Below are 19,691 nucleotides of genomic sequence, written 5' to 3'. Positions count from 1 at the left end.
ATTTGTCAAAACCCTCTAAAGAAAATGATGACACTAGATATTGATCAAAATGAATGTTCTCATTCTTTCTCTTTCTTTTCTTGTCCTCCCCCTCCCCCAACAGGGTCTCATTTCAGCTCAGTTCTTGAATATCTCATACTGGCCTGAAGTTAAGAAATATTCTTGATTCAGGCTGCATACATTGGGAATATTTTCACTCTTAAAATGTAATAGCCAATCTTTGTAGAAAATGATAGTAGTGATCTCCATTTTATAGACAAGAAAGACAAGGAAGAGAGAATTTTACAAAGAAATAACGAACACCATATAATGTTATAGCACAATCTAGTTTGTGAAGAATGCAGGGCCCTGAGGCATCAGGGTGTTTGCCTGTAATCACTGTATTGGATATGTAATTCTGAAATGTAATACAATTCAGTTCGATTAAAGGAATCAGGGATGGCATAAAAGGTAACTTCACATGAAGAAATAGAGACTTTGAGAAATCTCTTCTGAAGAAGCTTGTCTGTGTGTAGAAAGATGAGATGTTACTGAGCCCAGAGGGAGGCTTTATCAGGAAGGGGTAGATGTCTTATATACTGGAGAAAAAATGCTGGGAAACTAGTCAAAATGGTGTAATAGAGCATGGACGTGAAAATGGGATAGCAGGGAGCCGCTGAGAAAGAAGGAGCTGCTTTAAAACTCAAAGTCATGGTGTTCTGCCTTCCTAAGACATGTCTTCATCTGTAAACCAGGGTTCAAATTTGATAAGACAGAAAACAGTCACAAGACTATGGTCTGGGCCCATCCAATCAGCTTTAAGGTTCAACTCAGGTCCTATATCTTCTCTATATCTAATCATTCCTCCTTCATGGTATTTCCACTTAAAAGCAGATTAAGATAGATATTATCAATGGATTTTTGATTCTTGGACAACAGTTCAACAGAGGTTTCTTTCTTTTTCTCTTTTTTTCTTTCTGTCTCTGTCTTCCCTTCTTCCTTCCTTCCTTCCTTCCTTCCTTCCTTCTTTCCTTCCTCCTTCCTCCCTTCCTTCTTTCCTTCCTTCCTCTTTAACCTTTGAAGTGAATTGGCCACTTAGTCTTGCCAGAGTGTTTCTGTAGATAAGAAAGCACAGGGTTGCTCTGTGAATGAAAACAACACTACCACCCTGAGAAAGTATTTCCCAAGAAATGAAAGCAACTCCAAAGACTTTATGGGTAGGAAAGCACATCTGATGGAAAATTAGATAATTTCTCAGCTTATGTGTGATGTTTTGAATGACCTCAAGTTAAGTCCCAAGAGAAACAGTTTTTATCTTATGCCCAATTCACATAGAAATGGCCTTAGCAACAGCACTTATAGTACGGAAAATGTAGAATTCACAAATGTATCATCAATAGGTGGTGATGGTTAAACAAGATGATACTTAGACTAGAGAATGAGTGAAAAATAATGTATGTGACACAAATTGGATGAATCTCAAAAATATTTTAGGTAGAAGATTGGATTACAAAATAGGACATAATGGATGATTCTGTTATGAAATGTCTAGAGACAGCAAATGTTCAGGGACAGAATGTAAAATCTGCGTTGCCTTGGGTTGAGTGGGAGTAGATGGTATTTAGTATTCTTGACACTTGATGTAAATGTTATAAAATGATTGTAATGATGGTTTTACAACTCTAATTGTATTAAAAAGCACTGAACTACAAAAAGATAATAAAATGATTCTCACATAATATCATCGATATTTCATTAATTTCCCTTTTTATGAACTTAATTTTATTATTACTGGTGTGTGTGTGTTTGTGTGTGTGTGTGTGTGTGTGTGTATTATGTATATGTTTGAGTTATGGTGCACTCATGCCATGATGTGTATTTGCAGAAGACAGAGGACAACTTTCAAAGATGGCCTCTCAGATCCTTACAGTATAGGTTCCATTGACTTCACTCAAGGTGTTAAGATTGCATGGCAGTAGTTGCTGACATCCTTCTGGTATTGTTTCTCGTTTTAGAATTGTAATGTCTTGATTATTTTTTACTTGGTTACATTAGTTAACAACACGTAAGGGAATGAATGATGAGAAAATTATTTATTGCTTTGCTAGACTTCTTATTTCATTGGGAGGCCCAATACTATCAGTAGTATTATAGTTGCTTAAAGAGCACTGTTGGTTCAATGTCTTTATTCATTTGTTAAAATGACTAAATGTTAATTATAGATATAAGAATCCTAAATCTAATTTTAGGAGAGTCCTATATAACATCACATATTACATATAAACCAGTCAACTGTTTTATTGGCTAGGAGTCCTCAACCTCAAATAGCACAAGCTAAGAAGATACAGAAGATGAGGATTCCAATGAGCCGATGGTGTGGTTCAGTAAAATTTCTAAGGATTTACACTCTGTGGTTCCATCAGCATCAATGATGGCTGACTAAGATGGGTGCAGCTCAAGGGTGTAACATCTAGAGAGGCTGCAGCAGTAATAGGGAAGACCTTTATTTCCCCTTGTGGCTTTTGCCCAGGTGAGAAGTGTTCTTCCAGAAGCCTGACTGCAGACTGCCCTCATATTTCATTAATGAGGTCAGGAGCCCAACACTTATTCAATCCCTGGCAAGAGCAATGAACTCACACACAAGCCCTCTCCTGGAATTTTGATGAAATAAATTAATTTTCTAGGTCCTCTGGATATATAACCTGGAGGGGACAACCATATACAATTACAGTTCTATTTTAGACAGGTACTATCTATTCTATTACTAATGTAGGAAAGAAAGGCAAGGTCACTTAAATGACCTTGAACACAGCACTAATCAAGGTAATATACGTGAGCTTGAAATGGCATTATTTTTTAAAGCCATGAAATTTAAGATTATCTCTGTGACTTAAAGTTACATATTATGATTATATTTAATAAAAATACACCATTGATGGTGGATAAAAAGGACTACACTTTCACTTAAACTAATAATTACAGTAATTTTTAATATTACTATGCTGCCAGCTCTAAATGGGATGTCTCTTTGGAGCTCAGGGAACCGTTTGGAAGAGGAGGTAGAGAAAGTGCAAGAGTGAGGAATGGAGGACACCAGGAGAACACAGCTCTATGAATCAACTCAGCAAAGCTCATATGAACTCACTGAGACTGAAGCAGCAAGCACAGGGCGTGCATTGGTTTATACCAGGTCATCTGTATTGTATAATATATCTATAATATATATGTGTATTATATAACATATATATATATATTATATATATTATAGCTTTCAATTTAGTATTTCTATGGGACTACTGAGTGTGAATGAGTGAGTCTCTGATTCTTAAACCTACTCTCGTGGCTTTTTAACTTCTGTTAGTTTGCCTTTTTAAATTTTGATGTAGTGATTTTTGTTTCATTGTATTATATTTCATTTTGTTATGTTTTGCTATCCCTTAGAAGCCTGTTCTTTTCTAATGACAGGCAGAAAGGGAATGGATCCAGATGTGATGGGAAGTGGGGAGGAGCTGGGATGAGGACATATTGTATGAGAAAAGAATCTATTTTTAATAAAAGAGAAAACATTACATGTTACTCTGGTTTAATATATGATGTGGTTCTTGGATCTCAAGAAAAATATTAATGACTTTTTACCTTAGGGAAGAGCAAACTTTCAACCATATATACTTGAAGAATAAATAACAATTTTGGAAAAGTTTTACTATCCCCCTTTTGAATCTAATATTATCCAATATGTTATGAAAGACATGGATATTTTAAATCCCTTAAAAACTTTCTGTTGAAGAGTTCAGGGTCAGCTGCTGCTAGAAAAATGCTAAAATTATGAGAATTTAATTAGACACTGTAATGTCTACTACAGGTTATTACTGATGATGTAGAAATCATTTTGTCTCTCTTCCTGAAAGTAGAAAGAGGTGGGGTAGTTTAATGAACTATGATATATATTTTGAACAAATGCTGGTAGAGTGAAAAAAAAGAGAGCCCTGTGTGTGCTCTCCAGCCAAGGAGAACCAAGCATAAGAGTGAGGTAGAGAATGGTTTTAACTCCCAGTCCACGCCTGATCCCTTCCCTTCTCTTTGGTTTTATCTTCTTGTAGATGCTAAAAAGACTTGTTGGGGTTCTGTCTCCCCAGAAAAAGCACAAATTTGGAGTTGTGATTCATATTTTTAAAAATTTATTATGAATACAGTGTTCTGCCTGCATGCCAGAAGAGGGCACCAGATCTCTTTATAGATGTTTGTGGGCCACCATGTGGGTGCTGGGAATTGAATTCAGGACCTCTAGAAGAGCAGACAGAGCTCTTAACCTCTGAGCCATCTCTCCAGTCCATGTTTGATATTTTTAAGGTACTTGACATTTTTAACTTTTCCTCAAAAGTCACGATCTGACAAATTTTCTATGAGTATAGGAGTAGTTTTATAAATTTCAAACTATTAATAAATATTTTAACATTATATTATTCTTTCTGATGGCTCTAAAAACATTTAATATATGGCACATGGCATATAATGGAAAACATCATAAAATCCTATTATACAAAAAGAACAATGTAGAGTAAAATATTAAGTATTAAGCTATACCCATGATTAATACAGAAAATACAAAATAATGAGACCATGAATATTATTTTCTCCTTTATGCATTTACAAATATTCTGTTTTTATAATAGCATTATAAATAATAAATTTATATCTACAAAATAATTAAGTTATTAAAAATTGGCTCCAAGCAAACATCAATGTATGCCTGAAAAGTATAAAAGAAGAAAGTAAAATCTTCAGACAGCAAATAAAATCATAAGTGCTGCAGATAGTCATTTGAGAAAAATGTCAGAATTAATTAGAAAAAAGATATACTGATGGGAGTGTATCCGAGTGATATTATTAGAATCTGTATAAAATAATATAAAACTATTATATGCTTCTTAGGTATATTTTATATAATAGTACTTTTTAAAACATCCTTACAAGTATAGAATTAATAAATATGTAAGAATACTATAAAATATTATTATTTTGGTTTTACTTCATTTAATTTACTTCTATTTGGGTAATTACTGAGCATACAAAGTTGAAACAGACAGTGGTGATGGTACCTTGTCACACACAAGATCCTACATCACACTACAAAGAAGGTATGAAGGGAACGACAAGCAGACACCATGAGGTGCGTACAGTTAGTGCTGTGATGGATGTCCACACTGGATATAGGCACATCTCAGAAGGAAAATGAGTCATACTCGGGGGGGGGCATGATTTCATAGAAGAGAATGAAGACATTTTGAAGGCTTGGAAGCAGCTTCAATAAGTCACAGACACATTTAATTCTACCAGATAGATAGGCCACAGGGTAAGAGATAAACCTAGAGAGCTCATGGAAGCCAGTCATCATGTATTGGATTTTAAAACCCTAACTCCAGTTTTAAATAACAGAGGATTTTTGTTGTTGTTGTTGTTGCCATTGGTGTCATTTGCTTTGAGATAGCATATCACTATGTAGCCTAGGATAATCCCAAAATTCATATAGTGATCTTCCTGAAGGTCCTCTAGCAGACCCTGGCATGGCAAACATAGATCTGAGCATGGCAAACCCTACAGCCAGATTTGCCCTTTTACATCTTTGCCTCTCCCTTACCCTACATTCCTAAAGTTAGCCCCCAAGGTCTATTCCCTTATTTGGCCACTGACTTGTTCCTGAGATGAAACACTAAGGACCAACTATAAGAATGCATTATTTGGCCAACATGTCCAATCAGGATTTACCAATTCACCCCAGCACAAGCTCCACTCTTTTCCCCTTAAAAACCCATTCATGAAGAAACATCCTCTTGCTTCTTTTGCCTCTTACTCTCCTGTTTTTTTGCTTTCTTGTTTGCTGCTATGGCTGCCTTAGCAGCATGACCACCTCCCTCCCCCCCTCCCCACTGCAGCCACACTTTACCCCCAGCTGCTCCTCCCAGTTAATAAATCATTGTGCTGAGAATTTGATGTAAGGGTGCAGAATTGGATCAGAACTCAAAGATTGGTCTACAGGATGCACCCCCCCCCCATCCTGTTCCCTGGATGCCCATTCATTTCATCTAAAAGTAGCTTATTGGTGAGATTTCTCTAATTACTCATCTTAAACATTTCCATCAAATGATGACTGTGATGACTGTTGAATATCTAGCATCCCTGCTCTGTCTTGAGGGGAGTTGGTGAGAATGCTTGCCTCTCCACCCCTCATCCCTTACCCCAGCTTTCAGCGGTCAAGGTGGACTTCCTTGGATGACTTTCAGACACATCCCATTTTGTTCAGCTTGGTTTGGTTGGCAGTTGTCTTTTTCACTTTCCATCCAAAAATCCTGTCGACAAGCCCAGGATTTCTACCCAGACCCACTGGTGGAAGCTCCATCCCCGTGGTGATAGAGTTTGGATGACAACCCCTCCTCACTGAGGCTCTAATGAGCCACTCAAAGCCTGGAGATATCTTCAGCTCTCGACCCTGGCTCAAGGCAAAGGGAACTGACTCTCTCCATTCTGACGGAAAACTCCAACACACACCCAAGATTACTGATACATTACTCAAAAATCAGCCCTTCTATTCCCTATTAAAAAAAAAAAAACAAAATGATAATCTTTACAGAGATCAAGTGTTCCAGGTATGCACCATCACACTAGGCTGGACGTAGGAAGTAAAATGTGAATGTTAGAGCTGATGGGAAGATAGAGTTCAGATTCTAACTGAGGGACAGGAAGAAAGGCGATGGGCTAGATCAATAGGAAATGCTTACATTCATTCCAGTAAAGAATGATAAAAGTTTAAATGAATATTTATAATTTGCTGACTGACTTCATAACACTTTTTATTCTCTTTTACTAAAGCTTAGCAAATTGATAATATGCAATGGTCCCTTTATTGTAGCAGGAAACTTTAAAACTAATACAATGTGGTAAATATTTTATCTAGGTAACATAAATTAAAGGGACTCAATTGCCGGCATCTTAATCTTGATTAGTGCCTGTTAACAGTAAAGCACACACAATTAATTGTACTGTAGAAACAGATCAGTCATCCCAAACTCAGCCTTATAATAAAATTTTGATCTTGAAATTTGTTTATGTAGTTAATATTATTATTGTTATTTTTGGTGCCAGGGATACAACTCAGGGCTTCACAGCACATGGTAAGCAATGGCTCAGTCCCTAACATATATATTCTTAATAAGATTGAGGAAGCAATAACGCTTTAGTTTATGGGAATTAAATGTATTGCTATTAAAAATTAGAGAAATCTTAAAGCATTAAATATCAAAATTGTGTGAACACCAATCATAAACAAATGTTAACTAAATAATTTTTAATGGAAAATGATCATGTTTCTAAAGGAAAAAACTTAAGTGGTGTGGGTATTATAATTTTATAAATTTGCAAATATCTAGCCTAATATCTAGATTCTTTTATATTTAACAGATTTTCATTTATATTTAGATGGAGAATATGAAAAACATTTGGTCTCGCAGAGAGGAGCTTGGAATACCTGCAATAGCTATTTCATGTAATTATGAATATTTCTCATTACTGGTATTCCCACATTAGACAAATGGGTTGGACTCATATCCACAAACCCACCGTACTCTGACATATGCAATTCATTGGCTTATCTTGCATAGTTAGGTGATTTACTATCCACAAAATATATATGTCATAGGCATTGCCCATTTATAGATTATTAGCAGACTGCTGTGCAAAGTTTAAATTTTTACAACCTCTCCTCATTAGTCTGTCAACATCACCACTAGTCAGATCTGGAAATCCTTCAAATTTGAAATGCTGCTCAGTTTCTGGTGGCAGATAAAAGCATTGTAGTGTTCTAATTGTCTCTTGAATGGTTATTTTTGTCACAGGTAATACGTATTTACAATTACTTTCCCACCCCCCTTGAGATGGCTGGATCACTTCCCTAATATTTAAAAATTACTTAAAATGTAAGCTGGAATGGTCTGCACCTGTCTACCTGCTGCTTTTTTCCTAGTCTTAATAGTGTTCAACAGAAATGTGACCAGTTTAGCTGGCAACTCACACAGCCATGCAGGTGTGTCCTGGGGAAGACATTGTACTTCACACTCCACATTACAGCACACAATGCACTAAAAAAAATAAAGGTGAGTCCTGGAGATTCACAAGAAATAATTTTGCAGTATCATCAAACAGACTCTTTTAAGGGAGTTGGATTTTCATTTTGTTTATTTTTTTCCTAGGGGCAAATAGGCTGTGAAAAATTTAACAATTATTCTTCCAGGTTCATATCACTGCCTTACTAAGGATTAACATGAAGAATTTAAATTGATTTTCCAAATATAAATAGACATCAACAGTGAAAGGAAGAAATAGTGCTTTATATTACTATGAAGACAGCTGGGGTATGATGAACCCCTTAATGCTTTCAAGGAAATGCACAAAGGTAATCAGTAAGATAAAAAGTAACTGCAAATTTATTTTTAAGAACTTTCCAGTCTTGATGGCATTTTGAGAGCATCAAAGACTGAATTGATAACATGACTGAATATTCTTTTTTAACAAATGTCACAAAATGGGGACAAGATTAAAAGTGAAGAGTATGCTAGAATAAGTGGTCAACAAAATCACAGAGACAAAGGAAAGGAGCTAAGAGGTGAGCAAAGTTTATCTCAGGAAGAGAAGCTTACTGAAATTTGATACTTTGTTACTCTACAGTGTTGCCTCGAGTTTGATACTTTGTTACTTTATAGCATCCAGAAGTTCATTTTCTAATTTTCATTTCCTTCCCTTAATGATTTCTACATAGCTTGCTCTTATCTAAGTCCAAACTTCCATCTAGAAATTCTTCACATGACACTCGGCCTTCCTTCACACAGGTTGAGCTATTTGTTTCTAATGCCCTAAAGTACTGGTGTTCAATCTTCCAGGCACTTCAAATTATTTGAAACCTGACCTGCTTAGGTCAGCTGGCTTTAAGACTGGTATTCTAGACCAGAAACCAGCCTGTTGGCTCTTTGGTTTTGTACCAAGACACTGACTTACATAGATCAAAATACCACTGGCCTTTAGAAAATGGCATATCACATTCCAGGGGAGGATCAAAATTGCTGGCTGGTGATATTTGTCAAGTCTCTCAAAGTCACACTTTCCAGGATTTTCAATCCACTGAATTCTTAGACATAAATGTTTATGTGAAAGACTTCTTTATATTTGTTTCTCCTCTTTGAGTGTCCTATTGGAAATCTTGACCTCTTGGTTCCTTATTTTATTTGACTTTTGGTAGTATTTAAATCTTAAAATTTTCCTTAAAATAATTTAGGTATGGATATTAACACGACGGTAACGTCTTTCCTTGTTTACAGGGTTTCTTTCCCTGCTCCTGTTGGGTGATTTCGTATTTTCAAGGATCAGGTTCTTTCTCATGTGTCCCTTGCTCTGTCAATGGCTCTGGCTCAGTCTTGGTATCCCACATTTGCTATAGTCTCATCTGACCATTGACCTAGATTGATTTTGCCAATGTAATCAGTTGAGTTCTACACAGTTTAAAATTTTATGTTCCAGGTCAGTGTTTAGTGATGCTTTTTGTTTATTTATTGTTTACTATCTTTAGGCTTTTTTTAGTGTACACTCATTTTTTTCATCCTAAAACTGATAGCCAAGAATAGACACTCCATAAGTACGAATAAATTTTCTGAAAATTTTCTGAAGTCTGATAGAAGACATTAGATTACAAAACTACACAATTTCAAGGTTCTTGCTTCAAATCTAATCTTATCAGATTCCTTTCCAAAATTCCTATTATTACAATTTTGTCAGAATAAGAAAATGATATTATTGAATATGAATTAATTTAATTAATATTCTATGTGATAAAATATTAATATAATTGGTTATTTTCTCATTTACCTCATAGTCACTATTTTGATTATATAATGCTTATCCTTATAAATTTATTGACCAAGTTTTGTTTGAAAAATAATGTGTTCTAACTTCTATTTTTATTTTTTTTTTAACGTTAGGGATCAAGCTTATGGTCTCACACATATTGAGCAAATGCTCTACTATTGAACAATATCTCTAGCCTCTACTTTAATTTTTAAACCAGTGTATTCTTTTTTTCAAAGTTACTTTCTGCCATTACAAACTAAAGAATTAAAAAACAAACCAATACAATGAAAGAAACTACAAAACAACTAAATTGATAATACTGATGCTTGTTGGGTAACGCTCCTAAGTTAGGTTATTTCCTTACTTGTATTTTATATCTGTATTATGAATATGCTCTACTTTATTAAAAGGAAATTAATCATTCTGACTTTAAACAAATTATAAGAAAAAATAGAAATCACAATCTTAGATAGCACACTACCAATTCTAACACTAGTTTTCACCTTTTTGTTTGAGGGAGGAATAAACATTTGTATCTTTCTGGGATTTATACTATTATATCCTGAGCAGCTTTGTATAGAATTAAATGTTATTTGATATGTTACATTCAATGGCACTGTACTATCTTTTTTGTTTACATAGATCATGATTTAACATAGTCTATGTAGACTGTTTTAAGTTTCATTGGATTGTAATGCTTTTTATTAAATGGGAATCATTTGGTACAAGTGACAGTCAAAGGTCCAGATTATTCTTAATTAAAATGACTGGGTGGGTGATCCAAACTTACCAGCCAGATGCTGATTTCTTAGAACTGTAGTTCAAAAGCTGTCCCACAAATAGCAAGAGAGCCCCAGAGCAGTTAGCTGGTTTGTTTTAGGAGAGTGCAGCATAGAAAGTCCAACTACTTTTACATAGAAAGGCCATCTACTTTTACTGCTTGCCTCATTCTTGCCATTTTCTGGTACAAATGTTGGGCTCTCAGCTGCAACATTTCCCCAAGACATTGCACTTTGTTTAAATGAGCATGACTCAGTTTCTATTGCTTATAGAAACACTTTGAAATTGATCCCTTCGTTTATAAATTTGCTAGTAAACTCTGAAGTTTCATATGAAGTTTTGCATTCGTCTTGATTCCTCTTGTATTTAAAAATGAGTAAAAGCCGTAATCCTTAACACAGATGGTGGCTCTAAATATGCTTTCACTTCTGCACATCTTGTTATTTATGCTGCCTCTTTAAATATAATGGTAATTAGCAAATTTCCTCATTAGCTTGTCAACATATGCCCACACTACTCCTTATTGTGGGAGAAGGATATGAATGATGAAAATCCATCAATAATGCAATTCTAATCATGTTATCAACAACAAAAAATGGTATCAATTCAGTCTTCCTTGTGTATTTTAGTCATCATGAGCAAGCCAAAGGCAGCCATCACAAGGTGAATCTTGTACACCTCTAGGTTCATTTGCCTAAGGCCCAACTTCCCTTACTCCATATCTGTGTGTATTTGGAGACAAAGCCTTTAAAGTAGTTAAATTACACAGTCTTTAGATTAGACCCAATCTGATTTCTCTCCATATACGTAGAAATTTAGGCATCCAAGCAAGCATTGTGAACTCAGGATCACAAAGCAAAAAACAAAGAATAAATCCAAACAACATGTTAGAACACAGGGGATGACATCAGCAAGCCAAGCAGAGAAACACCACAAGGAAACATAGCTGTCAAGACCTCAATGCCTGGTCTCATTTAAGTCTCTAGAGCCATAAGAAAAATACTTCTATAGATTAAACCACTCAGCATTTAGTGTCACGTTATATACGTCCAAAGCATCTAAAATAAAACCAACCCTATTTGAAAGATATAATGTTGTACAAGTTCAACAGAACCCATAATGGCATTTGAGAGACAAAGCAGCATATAAGCAGCATCTAATGAAAGGCAGGGGCATCACTTCTGTGTGTTCAGCAGAGGATGTGCAATGCAGTAGGGACCCTTCTTGGAAATAACTAGCCATCTCTTCTCAGGAAGATTAGGCTCATTAAAATGCTGTACTTAATTATCACCTTCGCTTTCTGGGAGTGTCATAAACAAATATTTCCCCAACGAGAAGGAAAATTTTAAGGTACACTTAAACTCAAAAGTGTGTAATGAGATCTGTGTGAGATTTTTTTCCAAGAAGGTACTTCTTTTTTTTGGTGGCATTTCCTTTAAAAAAAAAAGTCTTGAATATCTGGTGTAAAATAAATAATAGCAATAGCACAAATGAATCACCAGCAGTGTTGCTAAGAAAGTTCAACTGGGGTAGAGAATGCAGTCCTTTTAGGAAAAGGTTCTGGGCTAAGTAGATGCTCACAAGCCAAAGCAAGAAGCATGAGCCCTCAACATTATTGCATACAAGAAGCTAACTCAAATGGACCAGAAATATAAACAAAAGAGCCAGCTACAAAAACACACTGCAAACAAAACAAAATAAGTGTCCAGTTTTGCATAAAGTTAGGCATATATGGTATCAGAAAATGACAGGTAACTTAAACAAAAACAAACAAGCAACAAACAAACAAACAAACAAACATACAGAAAGCCCATAGATTCTGCATTAAAGCTAGAGGAATGCTATCATCAGAGGAGCTGAACACGATGTTTTTACTGCTCACAAGAGCAAACTTGAAACCAAGTTCTACTGCAAGTTGGATATCCACATCTCCTAGAGGACTCTGAAGCCTCTAGGAAATTAATGTCTGATCTGAGTGCAAAGAGAAAACAGATATAAAGTCTAAAATGATTCTCATTTATGTTATACTCCCTTAGAATGTGGGTTCTGTGTAAAGAAAGATCTGACAACAGCAATTTCAAGCTGAGCTCTGCTTTTTCAAATTATTTTAAAATCGCACGCTCATTTACTTGCAAAACATGACAAAAAATTGAACGTCATTGGCCAGCTGTTGTGTGCCAACTGCAGGGGCAGATAAACGCTGGTCTATATGTGTCTTCTTGCATAAACACACACAGACACACAGACACACAGACACACAGACACACAGACACACACACACACAGACACACACACACACACACACACACACACACACACAGAAAGAGATTTTTCCCAGTTTGTTTATTGCAAACAGAAAATCCTTTATGTGCAAAAAAGACTGACTAGATGACCAGAGTTGTTCTTTTTCTTTAAAGATTTTTTTTTATAAAATCATTTATATATGTGATTGTTTTTATCTGAATGTACGTCAGTATGCATGCTTAGTGGCAGAATGCCAGAAGAGGGCATTGTTCACCTCGAACTTGAGTTAAGTAATGCTTGTAAGCTTCTTTCAGGATGCTGGGAACTTAATAGGGGTCCTCTGTAAAAGCAAGTGCTCTTAATTGCTGAACTCTTTCTCCAACCACATCAGTCATTTTTATCTGATAGTCTGTAGCATTCTCACCAATAACCTCACCCAGAATCTTTCATCAAATTGTACATGTGTGTATGTGTGTGCACCTGTGCGAGTGCACGAGTGTGTGTACATGTATGTGTATGTATGTCTATATGTGCATGTATGTGTGTATGTATGTGTATGTGTGTGTGCGTGAATGTGTGTGTATGTATGTGTATGTGTGTGTGCGTGAATGTGTGTGTGTGTGTGTGTATACTGTAACACTTCCTATCCAACATCACCGAATTCCAGGAATGACAGCATTTTCCCTTAGAGACTTAACAAATCATTTTTTTAAAAAAAGCTTCCAGTAAATATGAACAGATTACTTTTCTAAACCTAGAAACTTGCCAATATAAAATACAAGGCTCAAATTTACTCAACAAAACTCCCTCATGTTTTTTAATAGAAGCCATTTTAGGAGTCTGAGTCCAGCCACCAGGAAGCCACAGATGTGGGGATGGAGGTGGGTGTTAGCTCCATCTCCTTCTTTTCTCTGCATAAACAGCCACCCATACAGAGGGTCCTTACCTCACCTCTGTATGCAGGCTGGTCTGGGGACCTCTGTGCTGTCTCTGTTCCCTGTGTTTCAGTGGTTCTTCCTTAATCATACAGAAGGTGCTCTGCCCCTCTCCTCATTTAGATGTCTACTTCAAACGCCACACTTCCAGCTCCTGTTTCTCTTCAAAACCCTCTCTCCTATCATCTCCTTATGCTGTGTTTTTTTTTCTTTAAGGGAATTTGATAGTCCTTTTTGCTTTTTCCTATTCTCTAACTCTATAACTAGACAGAAGGGACCATATAGGCAGGATTTTTTTTTTGTAATTTCCATCTTTCAATACCTAGAACAACAACTGGAGGCCTTTCTAAAAAAGATCTTTTTCTTTTTTATTTTTTTTAAGTTGGAAGACTACTTTTTGACATCTTGGCATATGAAGATGGCAAGATGTTATGCCGGCAAGGAGAGATTTCCCTTTCTGAGTCTGCACTCTCAGGGCTAACCAGTGGGTCTACCATCACACAGACATAAGTGTTCTAGAACGCAGAAGCTTTGGTAAGACTGTCTGAGTTCAAGTTTGTGCTCCTGACACTTATCTGTATCACAAGCAGCAAGGCAATCTAGTTTCATAGCCTTAATTTCTTCCCTTGTCAAATTAGCAACATTACATTCTTTTTAGGATTCAAAAGGACATTCTTGAAGTACTGCTCAGCAAAGTGCCTGGCAGAAAGTAAGTACTAGCTCTATAACAAAGTGGCCTCTAGGTATGTAGATAAAAGGGAAGAGTTGCCAGCATAATTGGAGACACTTTGTAGATCATCTGGATTTTTCACAGACACATGCACCATGAGTAAGTCTCTTTCTACAGTCTACCCTAAACCAGAGAAACACAGATTGAGCTGTAAATTCTGCTTCATTGGCATTTCAGAATTTCAAAGGGAAGTGATTACTTCACTCAGCTTCTCACCACAGATCCAGAGTATGACAAATCTCAGCCCATTGATTGCTGCCTTTCTCCTTTTTTCCTTGTACTCTTTCTCCCCTTCCCCCCTCTTCCAAGGTAGATCAGGCCTTCTTGCTGAAAGGATATGCAAGGAGTACATATGAAATCCTGGAGGATTTCATCTTCTTCACCTAACCTGGCTTTACTGCTGTGGTCCCTTGTGGACTACCAGTATCTCTGCTGTCCACAGAGAAAGACAACTAATCCCAAGTTAACTTTCATTGTCAGGAACACTCAGAAAATGTGCTCTGATCATCCTGTGTCTGTGTGTGTTCCTCAACCTTGAGCATCTCTCCACAAGAGAAGGCTCCTCAGTGGAGTGGAGCTCTGAGTTTCTGGTCCTTGTGTTGTATACTTCAGTCTGTCCAGATGCTCCTGATCTCTTTGGATGGGAAGGCAGATAGTGGGCTCTTCTCCCCAGTGCCTTCTTGGATACTGTATAATTAATTGGGCCTCCAATCATACCTTCCCAGCCTCTACAGATGGAGAAATCCTCTCCTCCATGCCCTAAAGAGGAATTGCTATAATAAATGAGTCTCTTGATAGCAAATTTCCCAGCAAGAGGCAGTCATGTAAATGAAGACATAGTATTGACAGCAAAATCCAGTGTGTTATTTTTACCAGTATGGGCTTTCTGGTTCTAGCCTTTGAAATAGACATCTGAAAACCAAAACAAACAATAAAATGGAGAGAGGAAAAAAAAGCCACAAAAGTGAGTGGCAGGGAGTTTAAAAGAGCAAACCCCACTGCCAGGTCCATGTGACATAACCAGCCACTTGTACTGGGTCTTGGCGGTTTATAATGCTACCTCATCTTCTCTGCGAAATTGTTTTCCCGTAAATCTCTGTGGCCATCCATTCCTGTCTACACATTATGTTCCTAAAATAGACACCATCTAAAAAATCACTTCAAGGAGCTTTGTGGAGGAAGGCCTAAATTGCAACACTCCTCCAGCGAAAAGGGATACAGTGTTTGATGGCATTACCCATTGGTAGCCAGGAAGGGGAGGGAGTTCGTGAGGAATTTTTTTCCCTACAGTTATTCTGCTTCTGAAAGGAAAGAGAAGTGTCAGACTCCGAGGAGGCAAAAGTGTGTGGAAGCTCTCATTTGCATCACCCCAGCTTGTCAGGTATTGCAGCAAAAGGGAGAGGTGAGCTACCCTCGGCTCTCCTTGGGCAGGAGGAACAGAAACAGGAAGCATCAACCTCAGCATGGAATTTTCCTATTCCTGTTTGGCATCCTCCTCTTGGGATGATTTAAAGCAAGCGCTGGTTGGAGAAACACGCTCTGCTACTACCCAAGCGCACCAGATAGACGGTGCAAACCTGCAGATCCATACCCGAGGAGAAGCCACATTTCCTAGGTGTGATAGCAACAGCGTTTGGCAATTTGCAAGTTTGCTACTGCAGCTTAGAAAATATTTAGTCACATGCACATCTGAACAGAAAGATACCCAGGCTTGACTCAGTCATTTCGTCAGACACATGAAAAAGCATCTGCTCACAAGCTTATTTGGACTGGTTTGCTGAAAGGAGGGGCGGCAGACACTTTGTAGATGTGGTAAGAGTGCTTTATATACAGACCTCAAACAGGTAGGAGAGAAGGAAACCAGGAGAGGTAAAGCCTCTCGGCTACCCCGAAACAGTTTTTACCTTGTTCAGAAAGCAAGAGGTTTCGCAGTGGTTTTGTGTCAACCGAGCAGCAGCATCTGCAGTATCACTGCTGTTGGTGACCTCTGTCTAATTAAAAGTAAGTCAGCCCTACCTATCCCGCACTGTGTGAAACAGGGGACTCTTTATCACTTCCCTAAAGTTCATCTGCAAAGTGTAGTTAAGGACAAGTCAGGGGGAAAACAGCGGTTGTCCCCTCCTTGTCCTGGGAATTAGGCGCTCCCTTCCAACAACCAAGCCTCTGCCCAAAGAAGCTGTCTCTCCTGCAATGCTCGGCTCCAGAAGCGGCCCCGCCGCCTTCTTGCTTCCTATGTGAGGTCTAATTTTTGCATCCTCTTTAGGAACAATATGACCTCTATTACAGCCATCGAAATACAGTTCCAAAGCACCAATGACAGAGGGGGCTTCAAGACAAGACCTTGACCAGGAGGATACAGGCAAGCAAAGGCAAGAGCTGGCCCGATGCCAAGTTATTTTAGGCCAAAGAATCTCATCCTTCTATCAAAATGCTGAACTGCAAAACGAACCTGATTTCAGTTCATGGAAGGTTGAGAGGAGGAGGAGGGGGAGGGGAGGAGGAAGGGAGGAGGAGGGGAGGAGGTGGGGAGGAGGAGGGGGACAGTTGGTCCGAATTCACATGCAAAAATAGACTTCCTGCTCTGCCCCAACTCTTATTTCCGTGGACTCTTCTCCCCTAGGATTACCAGGTAAGAATTCACCACCACCGCAGATCACAATGAGATAATCAGATGGCTTACCTGATAAAAAGGAAAATTATCCGTCTGCAGTGAGGAACAACATCTCTCCTCGACGAGTCCGCACCTTCCGTTGCAAGGATTCAGATTCCTTCTTGCAAAAGGTGATTAAGTGCTTCACAAGGGCTGCAGCCACATAGGGGTAGAACATACGTACACAAACACACGCACACACATACACATGCACCAGAGACCTCTGCAGTATCCTCTCGGCTTCATCCTCGCCTCACTCTATGGTACCTAATACAAATCAGCAAATAGCTTGTTTAAAAAAAAAAAAAAAAAGAAAGTAGAGACAGCACCTAACATTACAGTGCCATCTAGTGACCACATAGTAAATAGTTTCTCACAGCCTGGATTTGTGTTCTTTCTCAACCTCTTCCTTCAGGTTCCATTATTTTGGTCTTCCTCTTTATTTTGGTTTTATTATTTTCTGTAACGTCTTTTTTTATTTCCCTTTGCGCTTCCTATCATGAAGCTATTGAATCAAAGACTAAAATAATCAGAACTGGAGAGAGTTGCCTTTAAGTTAAGAAATGTGTTATTTTTGTTTGTAAATGCTACTTTATTTTCCCTATAAATAAATTATTGTTACTTTTACAGATTATGGAACCCATGAATGAAATTTGTTCTTTTCTTCTGAATGGAGAAAAATGAGTGGTCCTTTATTACATAGTCATGGCTTTACATTAGGAACTTACTTGAATGCTTTCTTCTATAACACCATGCTCACAGTGCTTTTCATATTATAGTGAACGGCTCTGAAGGAGGCATATATGAGTTTAACTTTAAACTCAGTACTGATGGGCGTGTTGTAAAACTTATATTCCCCTATCTTTAGTGTTAATGTTAAATAGGATTATCTTTATACCCGTTTCTATGGTTTCACCATCTTTTATTGTAATATATCTATTTACCTTCCACTTTCGACTTGTGAATTGTCTGTCACACTGTGTTTTAGAGAACAAACATTAGCATTATTGATGTCCACTAGGTCCTTCCCAGAATAAGGAAGAACCCATGCTGAACTATGGGGAGCTTCAGGAACTGAACTTTCTAAGCTTATATATTGTAATTTAAAGCATAATTAGTCTTTCACATTTTGTCATGCATAAACTTATTTATCCTGGGTGTGTTTCTCTTGTCACTTAGAACTCTTAATGCTGGTGAAAGTCACCAAACATGCTTTGCCATTTTAAAAAACAGTATCCCCCCAGACTTTAACTTTTCTCTTCTGTATTAAAGGACAAAGAGGCATATACTGTTAATATTCCTATAGCTATTCCCATTGTATACTGAGAATAGTGAAACATTCTGAACCTTATCGGGAATTTTCTGGACCGCATAGTTTGTGAAGCAAAACAAACAAACAATAAAAATAAGGCCCTCAACTTCCAGAATCCATTACTATTTGGAACATATCAAATATTTTATCCTTTTCCACTCTAGAATCCTGGGGATGTAATCTTCCTTGTGTCTTTTTAAAAACTTTTACAAGTTCTTGTTTATGGGTTCATGGTTCCATCTCCTGGGCCCCTTTCTTAGTTTCTGAAAGGAAGCAATTGACCAAAATTCCAGGCATGGGGCTGCAAATATAGTTCCTGGGAATGCTGAGGCAGAAGGATCACAAAAATGAGTTCAAAATCATTATGGGTTAAGAAATTTCATGCCAACCTCAGCCTCAGCCACAGTCACAGCCTCAGCCTCTGCCACCACCATAGCCATGGCCACAAACACAGAGACAGTCACAGCCTCAGTCACAGCCACAGCCACAATCATAGACACAATCACAGAGAGAGTCACAGCCACAGCCTCAGGCACAGACACAGACACAGACACAGACACAGACACAGACACAGACTCAGACTCAGACACAGACACAGACTCATATTCAGACACAGACTCAGACACAGAGACATAGACTCAGACACAGACACAGTCACAGAGACATAGACTCAGCCACAGACAGACACAGACTCATATTCAGACACAGACTCAGACTCAGACACAGAGACATAGACTCAAGACACAGGCACAAACATAGATACAGACACAGCTGTGGCCTCAGCCACAGTCTCAGCCACAGACACAGGACACAGACACAGACAAACACAGACACACACTCAGACTCAAACACAGACACAGAGACACAAACTCAGACTCATACTCAGACACAGACACAGACTCAGACACAGAGACACAGACACAGACATAGACACAGCCATAGCTGTGGCCTCAGCCACAGACTCAGCCATGGCCATAGACTCAGCCTCTGCTACAGACTCAGAAACAAGCACAGACACGGACACAGACTCAGACATAGACATAGGCACAGACTCAGAAACAGGGACACAGAGACACAGAGACACAGACACAGACCCAGCCATAGTTGTGGCCTCAGACACAGACTCAGCCACAGACTCAGCCACAGCCATAGACTCAGCCACAGACTCAG

General features: G+C 37.9%; 1 protein-coding gene across 6 annotated transcripts in view; it reads right to left on the bottom strand.

Moving 5' to 3' along the window:
• LOC114622716 (sodium channel protein type 1 subunit alpha) overlaps positions 1-19,691 on the bottom strand; it is a 142,320-nt gene that overhangs the window by 103,491 nt on the left and 19,138 nt on the right. For 4 of the 6 annotated variants that reach the window (XM_028769149.1, XM_028769153.1, XM_028769156.1 and 1 more), the window contains exon 1: positions 17,240-17,493. The exons of the other annotated variants lie outside the window; for them this stretch is intronic. The gene's annotated coding sequence lies outside the window, so the exon portion shown is untranslated. Of the gene's footprint in view, positions 1-17,239; positions 17,494-19,691 lie in introns of those variants that run through there. 6 annotated transcript variants of the gene reach the window in all.

This window comes from Grammomys surdaster, unplaced genomic scaffold (genome assembly GCF_004785775.1).
Source record: "Grammomys surdaster isolate TR1022 unplaced genomic scaffold, NIH_TR_1.0 191, whole genome shotgun sequence".
Taxonomy (NCBI): domain Eukaryota; kingdom Metazoa; phylum Chordata; class Mammalia; order Rodentia; family Muridae; genus Grammomys; species Grammomys surdaster.
Note: the sequence above shows the minus strand (reverse complement) of the source record. Positions and strands in the feature narration are given on the sequence as shown.